Source organism: Panthera tigris, chromosome C2 (assembly GCF_018350195.1).
Source record: "Panthera tigris isolate Pti1 chromosome C2, P.tigris_Pti1_mat1.1, whole genome shotgun sequence".
Taxonomy (NCBI): domain Eukaryota; kingdom Metazoa; phylum Chordata; class Mammalia; order Carnivora; family Felidae; genus Panthera; species Panthera tigris.
In genome coordinates, this window is record NC_056668.1 from 101,213,377 (window position 1) to 101,231,269 (window position 17,893).

Below are 17,893 nucleotides of genomic sequence, written 5' to 3' on the forward strand. Positions count from 1 at the left end.
GCCTAATTCTCAGTCTTCAGTCTAAGTCAATATAGAACATGATGATTTTGGGGACTATCTTAAATACTTCCCTATCAGAGAATTTTATCTGTGGCATAATTACTCATTACAGAAATTTTTCTCAAGTGTTTTCTGCTAATTTATTTAATTAAATATCTTTAACATCTGAATTAAGCATTATACCACTCCATAATTGATTGATTAATAAATTCCAAGCAAGACAAACATTTTTCGTATGAATTTTCAAACCTCCTGACCATCTATATCCCCTACTCTTTATCACCATGTCAACACTCAGTTTAACTAGGGTAAAATCAAAATTCAAGCATGTTATATTATCGCAAATGACTTGTTTTACAATTCAGTAGGCATGCAGTATTTAAACAAGAAAAATCCTAAGATCCAAACATTGAGATCATGCAGCCAGAAGGAATATTTAACAGGATTAATAGACAAAAAGCTAATCAATAAATAATATTAATATAGACACTTTATATCTATCCATCGTGTACTCAATTTTCAGCTCATATCTCAGTAGGAAAGTTTCTCTTCTTACCAGAGAATACAAAATATAGTATTTATCATTGGTAAAACAATGTAGATCAAAAAATCTTTATCTATCTTAGAATAGGAAGACAGACCAGGTATCAAAAAACACAACCTAAAAGATACAGCATTGACAGAACAATAGCTAATACCCAAGAGTAGGCAATTTTTCAAAGCATTCTGGGAAGAAAGCAAAACCATGTTAATCAAATATGGATAGTGATCATTTTACTTAAAAGCTGAAATACTAGCAATCACAGATACACAGAGAAATTTCTCTGTAATTTCATAACACAGGAAAATGAGATTGTGATAGAGACAAGCACGGGTTTAAAAACTTGACTAGAGGGTAAATAAACATTGTAACTTGGGCAATAAAAGGAGAATTTCCAAACTAAAGCCTAACATCATTGTGGCTAAGTTTCTCACCATAAGAAGTAACCATTTGTATAAAATGACATATATTTCTAAAAACTTTATTGTCTGTTTTAACTAGTTTACCTCTACATAATTCTCATTCTATGGTATGAGTTCAGTCATCCACAAAATATGTCTTAATCATTCATAAAAAAATCTCTTCATAGATTCTTAAAGAATATATTGTTTATTTTTTAATGTTTATTTATTTTTGAGAGAGAGAAACAGAGAGAGAGAGAGAGAGAGAGAGAGAGAGAGAGAGAAGGGGAGGGCAGGGAGAGGGAGACAGAAGATACAAAGCAGGCTCTGTGCTGACAGCAGAGAGCCAGCTGCGGTGCTTGAACTCAAGAACCATGAGATCATGACCTGAGCTGAAGTCAGATGCTTCACCAAGTGAGCCACTCAGGAGCCCCAAGAATATATTGTTTAAATCAGTGGTGATTCTGTATTCAAGGACGGAAAAACAATTAGATAACAAGAGCCTTTCACAGAACGTTTCTTTTATAAAACCTACTTTTTGTGGGGGTTGATGTACGTAATTTTGGTAAATCAACGTGTTTTACTTTTCACCTTTTATGTGTACATACTTCAGAAGGACATACTCTACAAATTCATTTTAAAATAAAAGAAAAAATGAAAAACATGCAAACAGCATGAACTTTTGAAACATAAACTGTTAAAAATATAAAACAAGCACACAGAAGTACACAGCAAAAGCATTGTGTTAGTAATTGTAGTCATTTTCAAAACATCAAACACATGTTTTCTCATACAACTGAAACACATATGGGGGCGGCAGGTGGCTCAGTCGGTTAAGTGTCCAACTTCAGCTCAGGTCATGATCTCACAGGTCATGGATTTGAGTCCCAAGTCGGGCTCTGTGCTGACAACTCAGAGCATGGAGCGTTGCTTCAGATCCTGTGTCTCCCCCTCTCTCTGCCCCTGCTCACACTCTCTCTCCTCTTTGTCTCTCAAAAATGAATACACGTTAAAAAAAAACACATATGTATTTGAATATTCTTTCCAAATCTGTTTTTTAAAACTTGATGTGTTGACAATAATTTAAAAAATCACATTGATATTCTGGTGGCTGCTAAATATCAAGGTGAAGCAAAAGACAAAATTCCATCAAGTAAGTTTTTGAAAATATGAGGCACTTTCTTATTGAGGATGAGAGAAAATTAATATTTCTAATTCTGTATTCCATTTTTTATATCTTTAGGAAGTTATGTTGATCACATTTTCCAGTTTTGTTTAATCTCCATAATCTAATTACAGGAAAACATCTAAAACTGTTGAATTTTTATTTTATCAGAAGGTTGTGGTGGAGAATAATCTACCTGAATTGGTGCCAGCCACAGTAGACTATTTTTTCATATTATTACTGTATTAATATTTGACTATGTAGCTTCTATTTAAGATGCTATTTATAACTAAAGGCAACATCAATAAGACATTTTGCTTCTTTTTTTAGTTCACCAACTTATCATTCCTGTTATAAATAACGTGTTGTAATCATCACACATACCAAGAGATTAGTCTTCAATCCTTTCCTAATCTGTGGTCCTAAAGGCTAACAGGTTTTCCTCACTTAAATTCTTATTATTTGCTAATAATACCAGTGACACTAGAAAGGTACACCAACTTGCTTCCTCTCTTGATCTACATCAAGGAAACAAGAGCCTTTGAATAAGGAGCATGGTCTTCTTGATAAACACATTTATTGAGTTCTTAGTAAAACACCTCTTCTTGAACACTGAGAGCAACCATTAAATGAAATGTGAAGCACCTAGACTTTTTGAAAAAACTTAAGCATAATTTTGATGGTTGATTAGCGAATGGAGAAAGAAACAAAACACTACAAAGCTTATTAGTGTGATGTAGTGAGGCAAATAAGAAAATGAGATTTCCTTTCTTATCAATTTTCTGAAATTCTTCAAAGCTCAGAGAAGTAAATTCTCATGTTCAATTCCCATGTGAATCATCTAGCCTCACTGCAGCAAATGAGAAACATTTGGTAGAGTTATACCAAATAATTCTATTTCATGCTCATTGCCACAGTGCTTTGCAAAGTTTGACATACATGTGGGGATCTTGTTATGATGTACACAATGATGACCTGGTGAATGTTTTATAAATGGCTCTCTGGAAAAGGGTGTGCATGTATTTACATAGATAAGTGTAATATGAATTATACTAATAAAAAGGATTAGAAATAATTGTCACATTCTTTGTGGTAAATTTCAATAGCTAATTGAATCTCACAAGAAGTATCTTGGATTTTTGATGAGCTCTTGTATTCTTAGCCAATCTATAGTTGCAGTTCATCCATGACAAATGGAATTGCTATTCAATACACAAATTCCTTCCCCAATGAAGTTATTGCCATTAAAACTGATATACTGTCTACTGTAAAATTCCCACCATTGTACAAATTATATTCATTAAATCAAACTTCTTCCAGCTTCATTCTGAAGTATGTAGAAACTTCAGTCATTTGTCAGTGATGGGTCAGTGATTCTTTCCTAAACCAGATAATCCATTTTATATACCAGAAGATGATTTCCTCAATGGTCTGTGCTATTCACAGCTCAGGCTACAGATACAATACACTTCTACATTTGATCTACATTATTAATATATTCCCCATCACTTATATAAGTCAACCAAAAACAACCAAATAAATAAAGACTTGATTTGTAGTTTTTACCTATTTTCATGATGCAAATACCGCCATGGTGACTGATCAAGCCACCAAAGTGATACCACTAATTGCACAGCTATGAGGAGGTAAACAGTAACTACGGTATTTCCACAACACAGACAACAGACAACTTCAAGAGTATAGATGAAGGTAAATGTAAATACTTGTAAGTGAGGAGCTTTGAGAACTTATTCCTATTATTAATATAATTCAATGTTAAGGTTTTGTAGTTTATTTTTACTAGTGCCTTGTTGAATAATAAGCTTGCAAAATTGCTGGGAAACATACATGATGAATGCTAAGCACCATTAATGTTAATGATATTTAAAATAACATAGCTTCTGGAGTTGATTTTTGGAATGTGTTGTTATTGGCCATAAAGTCTATAAAACTACTTTCAAAATGCATCCCACGTGTGACTGTACACATAACTTTTTCTGGACTACCAAGTGTATTGTGGTTAAAATAGGGCACATAATCTATTTAAAGATATGGTCTTGAATAGAACACAGCAATAATCTGGGGAAAACATCTTTTAGTGACATGGACTGTATACAGATATCAGAACAAGATCTACCTTGTCCTCAAAGGAAAAAAAAATCAAGGTTCAAGATTTCAAAATACTGTCAACCCTTTATTCAAAAATAAAGGTAACAGATAAATATATTTTTACATGACATTTGAAAATATTACCGTAATAAGCATCTCCAGAAGAAACTGCTAGTGAATGAATAAAATTCATCCAAAGACTGAAAAACTACAGTAAAAAAATGACTAAAACATACTGAAAAAATAACTGGAAGCAGAAATTGCATTCCATACTCTCCTCTTCTAAACAAAACAAAACCTAAAAGCAACAGGTAAGGGGGGGGGGGGGTGGTGGCACCTGGGTGGCTAGGCCTGCCTGTTAAGCATCTGACTCTTGATTTCCACTCAGGTCATGATCTCCCAGTTCTCCCTGGGACTGAGCCCTGTGTTGATGGAGACCCACATCATGGAGCCCCATACTGTTAGTGCAGAGCCTGCTTCAGATTCTCTCTCTCCTCTCCCTCTGCCCCTCTCCCCACTTGAACGCATGCACACATGCTCTCTTTCTCTCTCAAATAAACATTTCTTAAAAAGAAACAAAAAAACCAAAAGGGGACAAGAACAAAAATATATCAAGTGTGACCAAAAAAAAAAAAAAAGGTCTGGGGAATTTAAAACCCAACAGATAAAACTCAGAACTATAAAATATATAGAAAGATTTCCCAAAGCAATAAAAACAGAGCAGAAGTAAATTCAGGATGAAGAGTAAAAAAGGACCCATAGCTAGCTACAGATGTCGACACCTAAGGCACATCTCTCAAAACTAACTGGTATCTGCAGGAGTACAAAGCAAAATCCCTTGCTTGCACCTAAGGGAAATTAATATTTTGGCTCTAAAGACTACAGGATTCAGAGTTCAACAAATAATGTCTTAATCAAGCCATGTTTTCGGAAAGTGATAGGAGTCATAGTAGGTGGCTGACGCAATACCAGGTACTTTTTATTGTGAATGTGCCACATATCTACGAATGCTTGGCTGAGAGTTCTGAAGGGAAAACTGGACTCACACTCAAACCTCTCTGTCTTTAGAAAATTTCTCACAGGACTCTGAACATCTCGTACAGCTTACGAATACTGCTATAGGCACCTACACATAAGTGTTCTCTAAATAACTCTCCTGAAAAAAGGAAGCAGCACAGAACCTATGAAAACAACAAGGAAAAAAAAATACATATGCAAACATTTGAGAGCAAAGACAATCATTAGAAAAATAACTCCATGGAGCCTGTGAAAATCATGCCCAAGTGATTGTCCCTAACCATAAACACCCCTACACACCTCACCTCACACACGCACGCACGCACGCACACACAGAGTTGCCTTCTACAAGCCAGGAAGAGAAACCTCACCAGAAACTGGATTTGACAGCACCTTGATCATTAACTTCTAGCCTCCAGAACTTTGAGAAATAAATTTCTCTTGTTTAAGTCACACAGTTTGTGGTATTTTATCATGGCGGCCCTCACAGACTAAGATAACTATAAGTCTCTGATGTTATCCAGTGCTAAATGCTTAAGATAGGAAGGCAACATGAAGGAGTGAAAAGAAATACTAGGTAAATAAATAGGTAAATGAGTAAAAGGAAATATTAGGTAAATAAAGAGGTATTGGTGCATGTGGTGAAGGCTATGATGAACTAGAGATACACAGTACAACTTAATAGGGAAAACATTCGCAATTAACATTAAACAAATTTGGCAATTGTATCAATGTAGATTCAGATACTTTAGAAAAAGAAATCCAGGTCTTTACGTGAAATCCCTCGAGTATTAAGTTTAGGCAACTAATTTAGATTTTGGTTTTCTTTCATACTGAAGGCTGAAAAATAGCTTAATATGGGAAGATTCAGCTCATAAACATGTCTGACATTTTTATAATGATGTGCATCAAGTTCAATGCATTCAAATGTAGCCAAATAGACTAGGCCTTAAAAGTGACAATAGAGAAGACCAATGAAATAATGCATTTTCAAGAAAATATAAAAGAAAATGTTCAAGATTAGAGTTCAACCTCACTCCTGTTTGGGCATGTTACATCAAAACATAAAACCATGAAAGAAAAAATAATTTCATTTTTTTCTTTTTATACCTCTGTTCCTTTATATTCCACTTTGCAGAGTTTAGATCAAGACCACACACACACACACACACGCGCGCACACACACACACTAAAGCAAAGAAAAATATTCATAAGTCTTCTTTTAATTAAGAATTAAAAGCTAGGCGCACCTGGGTGGCTCAGTCAGTTAAACGTCTGACTTCAGCTCAGGTCATGATCTCACAGTTCATGGGTTCAAGTCCTGTGTCAGGCTCTGTGCTGACAGCTCAGAGACTGGAGCCTGCTTCAGATTCTGTGTCTTCCTCTCTCTCTGCCCCTCCCAAGTTTGTACTCTGTCTCTCCCTCTCTCTCTCAAAAATAAATAAACATTAAAAAAAATTTTATAAAAGAATTAAAATCTAATGTAAAATAATACATTTTGCAAATAAATATATTTACTTTAGTTTTATATTAGTATTCATTACCCTGGAGACTGGGTGAAAAAAGCAAATCGGAAAACTGAGAGAGCCATAGACATATACTGCAGAGATTTAAGGGAAATATCTGGTAAATGTATTCCTCCTTTTCATGTTATTTATTTAAACTTTTAAAAATGCATACTAATGTGAGGGCTATGAAAATATTTAAAATTCTACATATTCTTATATATTGCATATTTACTGATATGCAACATATATGCTCACAAATCCTAAATGTACAGCACAAATAACTTTCACAAAAGTAATGCAACAATAAAACTTGCCCCAGATAAAGACACAGATAATTAGAGGTACAGAAGTGTACCTCTATCCCAGAGGGACTTCTAAGACCCCATGGTCATTTAAGTACAATCACTCACCACCTACCTGCTCTGCTGTGTCTGATTCTCTGGGCTTACACCATCCAAGCTGTGTTATAGGGGCTGTGATTAAATCTTACATTTTTCAAATTTCAGAGATTAAAATAATGCATCCATTCTGTGCTTTTTAGGATATCTCCATTAGACATGTTTAAAGAAAGAGTGTTAACAACTTTACAATTATAGTTTCCTTGGAAGCTACCGAACAGGTTGCACAAAACAAGAGTCAGATGCAGCATTTGGGTTAGATTTAATTATTTTTAAAAATTCCTAAGCCCAGATTTTAACAGTTTGGGGTATAATTTTCAGTTTAGTTTATACTTCCTAATATTATTTTATTCAATTTAGAATATGATTTATAGAACTTAACCTTTTGTTGTCTATTATTAATATAATTTCACTCTTTATTACCATCTCAAAACATCACAGTTGATACAGTATGTTCTCTAAGCCCACTAAAAAACACAACACAGGGGCTCCTGAGTGGCTCAGTCTGTTAAGCTTCCAACTCTTGATTTCAGCTCAGATCATGATCTCATGGTTCATGAGTTCCAGCTCTGCCATGGGATTCTCTCTCTGCCCCTCCCTTGTGTCCCCTGGATACACAGCGCTCTCTTTTTCAAAATAAATAAGATTTAAAATAAAAAAAAATAAGTAACAGAATATATATACATACACACACACACACGCATTTATTCAAAGATAGTGTGCTTGATTTTGAAGATACAACAGTAAACATAAAACAATCTCCTCCCTCAAGGAAATTGCACCAATGTTTAAAACTGACTAAAGTTTTTGGGTTTGGGTGCTTTTTGTTGTGGTGGTGGTTTTGTTTTGCTTTGTATTTTGCAGCACTCATCTTTTTTATTACATTTTCTTTAATTTCCTAACTATAATGCCTGAAGAGGCAATGTCTGGCAGATTCTGAACTTTGTTATCCAAAGGTGAAGATTTGGTTGTCAATGCTTCAATCTCTTCACCGGTAATGAAAGTCACACCTATAAAGGTGCTGAGAAATCAAAAGAGATGATAGATGGCAAATATCTGTAATATTTTTAAATGATAAAATATCATGATGTTGTATCACAATATCATAATATGAACATCAGTTATAATGAGCATAAGCTATCACAAGTGAAGGTGGAGAATAAGCAAAGATATAAAAGTATCTTAGATATTACTGATAAATCTTACACCAGTGTTAGGGAAGTACTAATATGAAAAAGAGCTTGGAGGTAGCTATCATGAGATAGTACGGATTATCGGTGTAGAAATGAAAGCCATTTTGCAAGTCCCAGTCTTTCCAAAGCTATCAGTTTTGATTCCACAGAGAGAAAATTACCATTACAGGTGGCAAAACAGTGATCACAGATGAATTCCGGAGAAATAAGGATTCTTTTTTTATGCAGATATCGTCTGCAATAAAGAATGAGGTAAACAACTTACATAAGTTATATGAAAGCAGATTGGTTTCTAAATAGAATTTTCCAAATTCTTCTCTAGATGTCAGCAGCTGCTATTTGAAGATGAGTGACTACTTTCAATATGCAGCAGTGGAAATGAGTCTCTCAAACTAAAACTCAAATTACTTTTCTCATCACCATCGAACAAAGTGGGCACTGAAATTAATGTTTTCCAGGTCCAGATCGAAGAAGGAAAGATAAGTACAAGAGTTCAAATCTCTACCCTAAAATCATTTCTTCTATTTTGTGTTCTCCCCATAAAATGGGAATATAGCTGATTAAAACTCAACAAGCAGAGCAAAGAGATTCAGCAGCCACTGTCAAGTCTGTTCTCCAAAGGGAGATGCTGAATCACAATGGGCTAGAGGCTGTACACACTGAGGTTTATGCTTTTAGGTCACTGAGAAATTCTATCACCCCAAATTTTCAGGAATACAACGTGTGGTTTATTCAGATTTTACAAAAGGTCCAACATTACTATTTTAGTCTATCCATGTAACTTCCATGTTTCCTAGTTTTTTTCTATTTTGGGCTTATATTTAACTCTAAAGCTTTTTGTCTCATTTATTATACAAAGATTGTTTTCAGGGCACCTGGGTGGCTCAGTTGGTTAAGCATCTGACTTTGGCTCAGGTCATGATCTCACAGTTCCTGGGTTCCAGCCCCATGTTGGGCTCTGTTCTGGCAGCTCAGAACCTGGAGCCTGCTTGGGATTCTGTGTCTCCCTCTCTTTTCCCTTCCCCCACTCGCACTCTATCTCAAAAATAAACAAATATTAAAAAAAAAAGATTGTTTTCAAAAAAAAAAAAACTAGAGCATATAAGTATAAAAATATTTGTATAAAAAGTTTACATTCTTTTCTATTCTTACCACAAATTATAAAACCTATTATTTAAGGAGAAATTCTGTCAAAAATATAATGAGAAGGGGCTATATTACATTAGTTGTTCAAAGCTCATACTCTACCAAATATGGATTTAAGTAGCCATCAAAAGGAAATACAGGTGCTGAAATTGTTACAGAGTTACTTCTTCCTGGGTCAAATGTTAAAAAACAAAATTGCAGACTCTTGAGTTTTCACTGCCAGATAGCTTTTCTTGTTCATCAGTGTACCTGTTTTGCTGATATTTCTCATCATTGTGGGTAATTATACAGCTCAGAAATTTATTGCGCATTAAAATTGTTCTCCATGCACTTTAACATTAAATAAAACGGTAACTGCTCTTTTAAGTATTTTATTTTTTATTTTTTGTTTCAGAAGTCTCTATTTTATTATTAATGAATACTAGGTTTAAAGTGATTAGTCCCCTTATTTCTTCATTTATCAAAAACATATTGTTCCGGATTTTAAAATTCAGACTTTGCTCTGGGCTGAATTGTGTTCCCTCAGTTCATATGCTGACAGTCTAACCAAGCGTATCTCCAGGTGTGACTGTATTTGGAGATAAAACCTTCAGAGATGTAATTAAGGAAAAATAAAGCCCTACGGATGAGCCCCGAACGAGTATGACCAATATCTTTATCAAGGCGAGGTGAGGACACCAGACAAGACCTAGGGAAAAGCAGGTGGACACAGGGAGAAGGCAAGAATCTGCAAACCAGGGAGAGAGGCCCCCAAAGACAACAAAGCCTGAGCGAAGGCAGGAAGATGGCCATAAGGAAGCCCCCTCTCCTTCCGCCACAGAGAAACTCACTGAACAACAATACAAGATCCGCAAAGCCTTTATAAGAACTCCAGAAACGGGTTAAAAAGTCACAGTACCCCAGGCAAGCGCAAAGCTGAGAAAAGTCGCGTTGAGGGGGGTGGGGGAAAAAAAAAAAAAAAAAAGCTGTTACATTTTACCTAAGAGGGCACTTACCTTTAGGTGTCACAGCTCAGCGCAATTTGAGAAAATGTGCAGCTTGGGTCTCATCCCGAGGAGAGGAAGAGAAGAGCTGAACTATGCCTAACGTTCCAGCTTTTCGGGAGGCTGACTCGCCTGACCTGGAGCTCTGGCGGGAAACCTCTGCTCACTTCCTTTGGCGGGAGCCAGTGAGAGGTCGAGCGACAGATGCTGCAGTACTGCAGACAGACGCCAGAGGGAGGAAGAGAATACGAGCTCGTAAAAGACAAACAGGTGAAACTCTTTTTTTTTTCAGGTGAAACTCTTTAACTGGAAAACTATCAACATAAGCCTAGAGAAAACACATCCCCAGCAATGGTGTGGGAAGCTTCTAGAACCTCTACCAAAGCTGATTGGTAAAGAGCTTCCCCTATAGGAAAGCAGTCTGTAAAGATGGAGGAGGGGTGGCTGATTTTTGTATAATGACCAACCCCAGAAAAAAATAAGAAGGCATGTGAAGAAACAGTAAAATGTGGCCCAATAAAAAGAAAAAAAAATCTCCAGCAACTGAGTCTATGTAAATGAAGATCTATGAATTAAGTGCCAAGTAACTTAAAATAACTGCTTTAAAGAAGTTCAGTGAAATGAGAAATCAATAACAAATGGAAAACTGTAAAATTCACATATATGTGGAAATTAAACAGTATGCTCTTGAGTAATCAACGAGTGGAAAAAGAAATTACAAGGGAAATTAGAAACGATGTTGAGATAAATGAAAACTAAACTACAACATACCAAAACTTAGGATGCAGCGGAAGCAATACTAAGAGAGAAGTTTACAATGCTAAATGTCTGCATTAAAAAAGAACGAGAGACACCTGCGTGGCTCAGTCCGTTGAGCATCAGACTCTTGATTTCAGCTCAGGTTTGGATCCCTGGGTTGTGAGATTGAGCTCTTTATCAGGCTTCATGCTGAGCATGAAGAATGCTTAAGATTCTCTCCCCCTCTCTCTGTCTCTCTCTCTCTCTCTCCCTCCCTCCCTCTGCCCCTCTTCCCCACTGTCCCTCTTCCCCACTGTCATACTCTCTCTGTCTTTAAAAGTAAAAATAAATAAATAATAAAATAAATAGAAGAAAAATCTCAAAACAACAATCTAACTTTACACTACAGGAACTGGAAAAACAACAACTATACCCAAAGTTAGCAGAAGGAAGGAAATAAAGATTAGAATACAAAAAAAAAAAAACAAAAAAAAAAAACAAAAACAAAAAAAAACAAAAACAAAAAACTTAATCATTGGTTTTTTGAAAGGATCAACAAAATTGACAGTCTTAAATATATACTAAAGCAAAAGGAGAAAAAACTCTATAATAGAAAAATCTGAAGTGAAAGAAGAAATATTACAACCGATGCTACATAAATAATGATTATTAAAAAAAATAAAAATAAAAAGGGGGCGCCTGGGTGGCTCAGTCGGTTAAGTGTCCGACTTCGGCTCAGGTCATGATCTCCCGGTCCATGAGTTTGAGCCCCGCATCGGGCTCTGTGCTGACGGCTCAGAGCCTGGAGCCTGTTTCAGCCTCTATGTCTCCTTCTCTCTCTGACCCTCTGCCTTTCATGCTCTGCCTCTCTCTGTCTCAAAAATAAATAAGCGTTAAAAAAAATTATGAAAGTAGATTATAAGGCACTGTGCCAACAAATTGGATAACCTGGAAGGAATGGATAGATTCCTAGAAACATGCAGTCTACCAAGACTGACTCATGAAGGAAAACAAAATAAAACAAAACAGACATATAATTAGTCAGGAGATTAAATCAGTAATCCAATCCTCCCAACTAAGAAATACTCAAGACCAGATGGCCTCACTGGAGAACTGTAACAATCACTCAAAGAAAAATTAACACCAATCCTTCTCAAGCTTGTTCGAAAACTTGACAAGGAGAGAATACTTCCAAATTCATTTTCGAAGCCAGCACTACCCTAATATTAAAGCCAGACAAAGATATAAGAAAAAAAAAAATTACAGACCAATATCCCTGTTGAATACTGATGTAAAAATCCTCAACAAAATACTAGCAAACCAATTCAACAGTACATTAAACGGATTATACACCATGACCAAGTGGGATTTATTTCTGGAAAGCAGGGAGGTTTCAACATGTGAAACTCAATGTGATATATCACATTAACAGAAGGAGGAGCCGAAAAATATGTACATGGTGATCTTAGCTGGTGCAGAAAAAAACATTTGACAAAATGCAATACTCTCAGAAAAAAAAAGTCGACAAATAAGAAATAGAAGGAAATTACTTCAACATAATAAAAGCCATTTACGAAAAGCCCTGCTGACATCTTGATTTCAGACTTCCGCCCTCCAGAATTGTGAGAGAATAAATTTCTATTGTTTTAAGCCACCCATTTGGTAGTACTTTGTTATGGCAGCTTTAAGAATCTGATATATTTGGCTATATATCTTTTCTACATTATATGAAATCCTGTTCGATTTCTACTTTTCTCTTATCATTAATTTCACCCTTGCAAACTATGCAACTATAAAACTCTATCGTATAAGTGTGTGTGTGTGGGTGGGTGTGTGGGGGTGTGTATTTTAAACATGTTTCATTTTAGAGTTAGGTGTCGGGAGCAAGAACACCGTGATTTGCTTCACATTCCCCTGTTCATTCACATATAAGAACCATAAAAGTTCACAAATGGAATTATCATTGACTCTATATGAGTTGTTAAGTAGATTTCGGACACTTGAATAGCAAAGCCATAAGGGATATTATAGGCAAATATGTTACATATTGTAAAAAACATAATATAGTTCTGATGTAACAATAAGCAAGAACTCTCTTAAAATTGCAATTACTTATAATTCTCCTATCAGACTCTGAAAGAACTTTCCATCAAAGTTGAAATCAACTCATATATAGTTTTAGTATCTGTGTGAACTTTATTTTTTTTCCTTTAAGGGTTGCACATGAAACCTTTGGGCCTTTCCAACTTTTTGTCTTTAGATGTTTCCCTTTAAGCTGTATCTCTAACCCCAAATAGCTTCTGTACTTTCTCATAAGCCATTCCTTACTCTGTAGGGAACTGATATAGAAGGTCTGACCTTGGTTCTAAAGAAAATTGAAGGAAGAAAAGGGGGTGGAAACTAACTAAAGCAATAGGAAGACGTGTACTATTCAAGGTCAGAGAAAATCAGAACACCAGCAATTCTAGAGAGTAGGCCTAATTTGCTTTACATCTGTTTAAAATGACATCTGTCATTAACACTCAGTATTTATCAAACATGTGTTCATACACACATGGAGAGAAGTATTTTCACCCATATGCTTGAATAACTATCCATGTGTACATATAAATACGTATGCATTTACTCCATGGAAAATTTAAAATTTCCATTTCCAGCATTGAATATGTGACAAAATACACATACATAATATCACAGATAAAAATTCTTAAATGAAAATTGAAGGTTTTATAATTACTAATTTATTATGTACTAATATAAGTAAAGTGAATATATTTCTGCAACAATGGAGAAAATTCATATGTATTTTTTGAAATGAAACTTTCGATGATGCAGTAAAGGATGTATAATACAGTTATACGAAACATATTTAGATAGGCATGTTTTTATTTACCATGAAATGAGGGAATATAGAGTAAAGGTTTTCTTAAAATTATCCAGGAAGTAATTTGTATCTTTTAACTCCCTATATTATAACATAATAATTGGTGTTTGTGTCTGAGAGATTCAAATATAAATTTATAGTTAAGAGTATCAAAATACCATAAACAATGTTGTGACTAATTTGCCACAGTTAATAAAATGGGTCAGAAGATGATTTTACAATACTTTATGTCTATAAAGGGGCAATATAATATGAACTGAGAGATATGGTTATATTTTGGTGTCTTCCACTCACAAATATAACAAATTGTGTATTTTATGCATATATGAAATATGTATTATGTATTTCCCAAAATTGTTTGGGATGCATGATTATGTATTTCAAAAACCTGTTATAAATCTGATAAATTCAGTATTTTAGGCATCGTAGTTATTTCATGTGGAACTCTAATAAAATTCTCCAAAATTGTTATACTGAATTGAAATGTCACAGGGCATTGACATAAACAAGCAATACCTCAACCTGCAATGATATTTCTTTCTAAAGCAAAAAGAAATTAAAAGATAGAAAAAATCATTTTAAATGCAACATTATATTGTATAACTCTGTTAAGTTGCCAAATTTCATCAAAGTGTACTATACATTATTTTGTAAGTAAGAATCACTAAATTTATTTCTACATTGTGGAATATAGACAATCCCTAAACATATGCATGTCTTAATATTAATTCATTCCTTTCAACTATAAGTACTCTAAAGATGACCGTAATGGTAACTAAGGTGTAGATGATATTTTGGGGTTTATCGTAGATAATATTTTGGATCACATGCTTTCCAAAAAAACATTATCTAATTTCATCTTCATATTTCAGTCATCTACATTGCCTGAAATGACAGAATCATCATTTATTAAGCATTATTATGTGCCACATAATGTTTATTTATTTTAAGTTTATTTATTTATTTTGAGAGAGAGAGAGACAGAGAGAGAGAATGTGAGCAGGGAAGGGGCAGAGAGAGAGGGAGAGGGAGAGAATCTCAAGCAGGCTCCACACTGTCAGGGTGGAGTCCAATACTGGGCTCAAAAGACTGTGGGATCATGACCTGAGCCAAAATCAAGAGTCAGATGCTTAACTGGCTGAGCCACACAGGTGCCTCATAATGTTCATGTTAATGTTGTTGGATAGGAACCCAACATGAATGAGATTCAGTTCTTGCCCTCAGAAATATTCAAATTCTGGAAAAAAAATCAAAGAAATCAATAATTTACACTTGGAAAATACATAATAACATGTGGAATTAATGACAGAAGTTTGTGTAGGGTGGTATGGGAAATTTACCATAGGCACTTAGTCCCACTTAGAGATCATCTACCCAAGAGAAAGAAATGTTATTATCAAATGAATGAGCAAGGAAGGTTATTCTAAAAGAGAGGACAGCATGAATAAAGGTTCAAATATATAACATAGTGAAGTATGTATAGCAAACCACAACCAGACCAGAGACCTAGAAATTAAAGGACAAAGCATAACACCACTTAAGACCATGTGGAGAGACAGGGCAGGTCTTTTATGCCCTCCAGAAGAGACTGTTCTTCATCCTGCAGACAAGACAGGAAACTACTGAAGAGATTTCAGAAGAGACATGATTAATTTTATCTCTTTGGGTAATTTAGCCTCTAGGTAACATAGGAGGTAGATTTGAGACATGAAAACTTGAAGCAGAAAGGTGACATAAGATGTTATTTTAATAATGTTAGTGAGATAAAGGAGATTTTAACTAGGAAGTGCTCTAAGGACATAGTGAGAACATCGCTAAGGGGCAGGTTTGAGAGATAAGGTCCTGAGTTATATTTTTACTTCTTGAACTTGACACATATAGGATCAAATCAAATATATTCAAAAGCCAAGGATACATGACACAATCTCATTCAGATTCTTGTCTCTTTACTATGTAGTCAGTCTTGGAACCCATCCCAATCCTATTTTTCCTCTGTTTTTGTGGATATTTGTCAAGTTCTTAGGTATGAGTAATGAAAGACAACTCACTAATATAATTGGAAAATGAAATTATTTTGCATAGCTCATGGAATCACAGGAGGTGCCGAAGGATTAGCCTCAAGGCCAAGCATCCACAGCCATGCCATTGACGGTACATCATCCTCGAGTGCATTCTCTACAGTTTGCACAACACCAAATTCTTTTCCAACAATTTGATCTAACAGCAGCTACTACTTAGCTTCCAAGTCAGCGCCCTGCATAATCACTTTTATTCATTATCTGGCTGTTTCTCTCCTGGGCCACTTTAGTAAATACCTAACTAGTTTCCTGAGTTCATCTGAGGGCACCTGCAGGAGTCTGTTCCCAGAGACTGACCAGGGTCTGCAAATTCTCCACTCCGAGCAGATCTGGACTGCCCTGATACCTGCTTTCTATCCTTTAAAAAACACTAGGTATAATGTCTCTGCATCAGCTTTTACTAGAGCCAATCACCTGTCATGTCTGGAACAGGGATTGTACCCAGATTGCTCTTAGCCCCAATAATTACGAAGTCCACATCTATAAGAAGAACAGGAGCCAACGGGTGAAAGCTCATGAACTCAAGGAGCACAACGGACATATCCCAGGTATGGACTGGGCTCTCAAGAGTGACCACATTGTCATTTGTGGGACAGACCGCAATGCCTGTGTCTGGAGTCTGAAAGATGGTGTCTAGAAGCCAACTCTGGTAATCCTGAGAATTAATCGTGTAGTGACTTTGTCAAGTGGCCCTCTAGAGAATAAATTTGCTGTGGGAATTGGAGCACGACTCATTTCTGTTTGTTACTTTGAGTCTGACAATGACTGGTGGGTAAGCAAGCACATTAAAAAGCTGATTCGTTCCACAGTCGTCAGTTTGGGTTGGCATCCCAATAATGTTTTGCTGGCAGCAGGATCATATGGTTTCAAATTCAGAGTATTTTCTGTCTAACTTAAAGAAGTGGCTGAAAAGCCAGCCAGTATGCCCTGTGGCAGCAAGAAGCCTTTTGGTAAGCTGATGTCAATGTGGTGGCAGTGGCACTGGTGGCTGGGTGGATTGGGTCAGCTTCTCTGCCAGTGGGAGCCACCTGGCCTGGGTCAGCCATGACAGAACCATATCTGTTGTTGGTGCCTCAAAAATTGTGCAGGTCTCAACTCTGAAAACAGAGTTCCTGCTCCTTTTGAGTGTGTCATTTGTCTTGGAAAATAGCTTTGTAGCTGCTGGCCATGACCGCTGTCCATTACACTGTAGATGACTGCGGCTGCTTGACCTTCATCTCCAAATTAGACATTCCAAACAGAACATCCAGCATTTGCCATGGAAAGGTCCCACAACATGGACAAGAGGACCACGACTCAGGACTAAAAAACAGTCTGCAGAATAGCATCACTCAAGTGTGTATTTATGAGGTGGACAAGCATGATTGCCACAAATTTTGCATTACTGGCATCATGGAACCATAATAATTTGGGATTTCAAGATCTTAGAGTCTTCTATCCCGGGCTTCCTAGGGTGTAGCTGGGTGAGCATCCCAGATCCAGCGTAACAAACTGACAAACTGTGCTGATGAGACCGGGCCATTTGCATGGTGGTCAGAAGAGCCAGCCCTGAGGAAACACTGAAGACACATATTGTGCAAATATTTTTTGTGCATTTTTGTTTGAATATAATTGGTGAAAGTGTTGTTTTTTTTAAAATTTTAATGTTTATTTATTTGTTTTTGAGAGAGAGAGTGCAAGTAAGAGAGGGGCAGAGAGAAAGGGAGATAGAGTCTGAAGCAGGCTCCTCCCT

The 17,893-nt window shown here is 35.9% G+C and overlaps 1 pseudogene; it reads left to right on the top strand.

Moving 5' to 3' along the window:
* Positions 1-16,580: 16,580 nt before the first annotated feature.
* On the top strand, positions 16,581-17,648 carry LOC102958092 (annotated as a pseudogene).
* Positions 17,649-17,893: the final 245 nt, after the last annotated feature.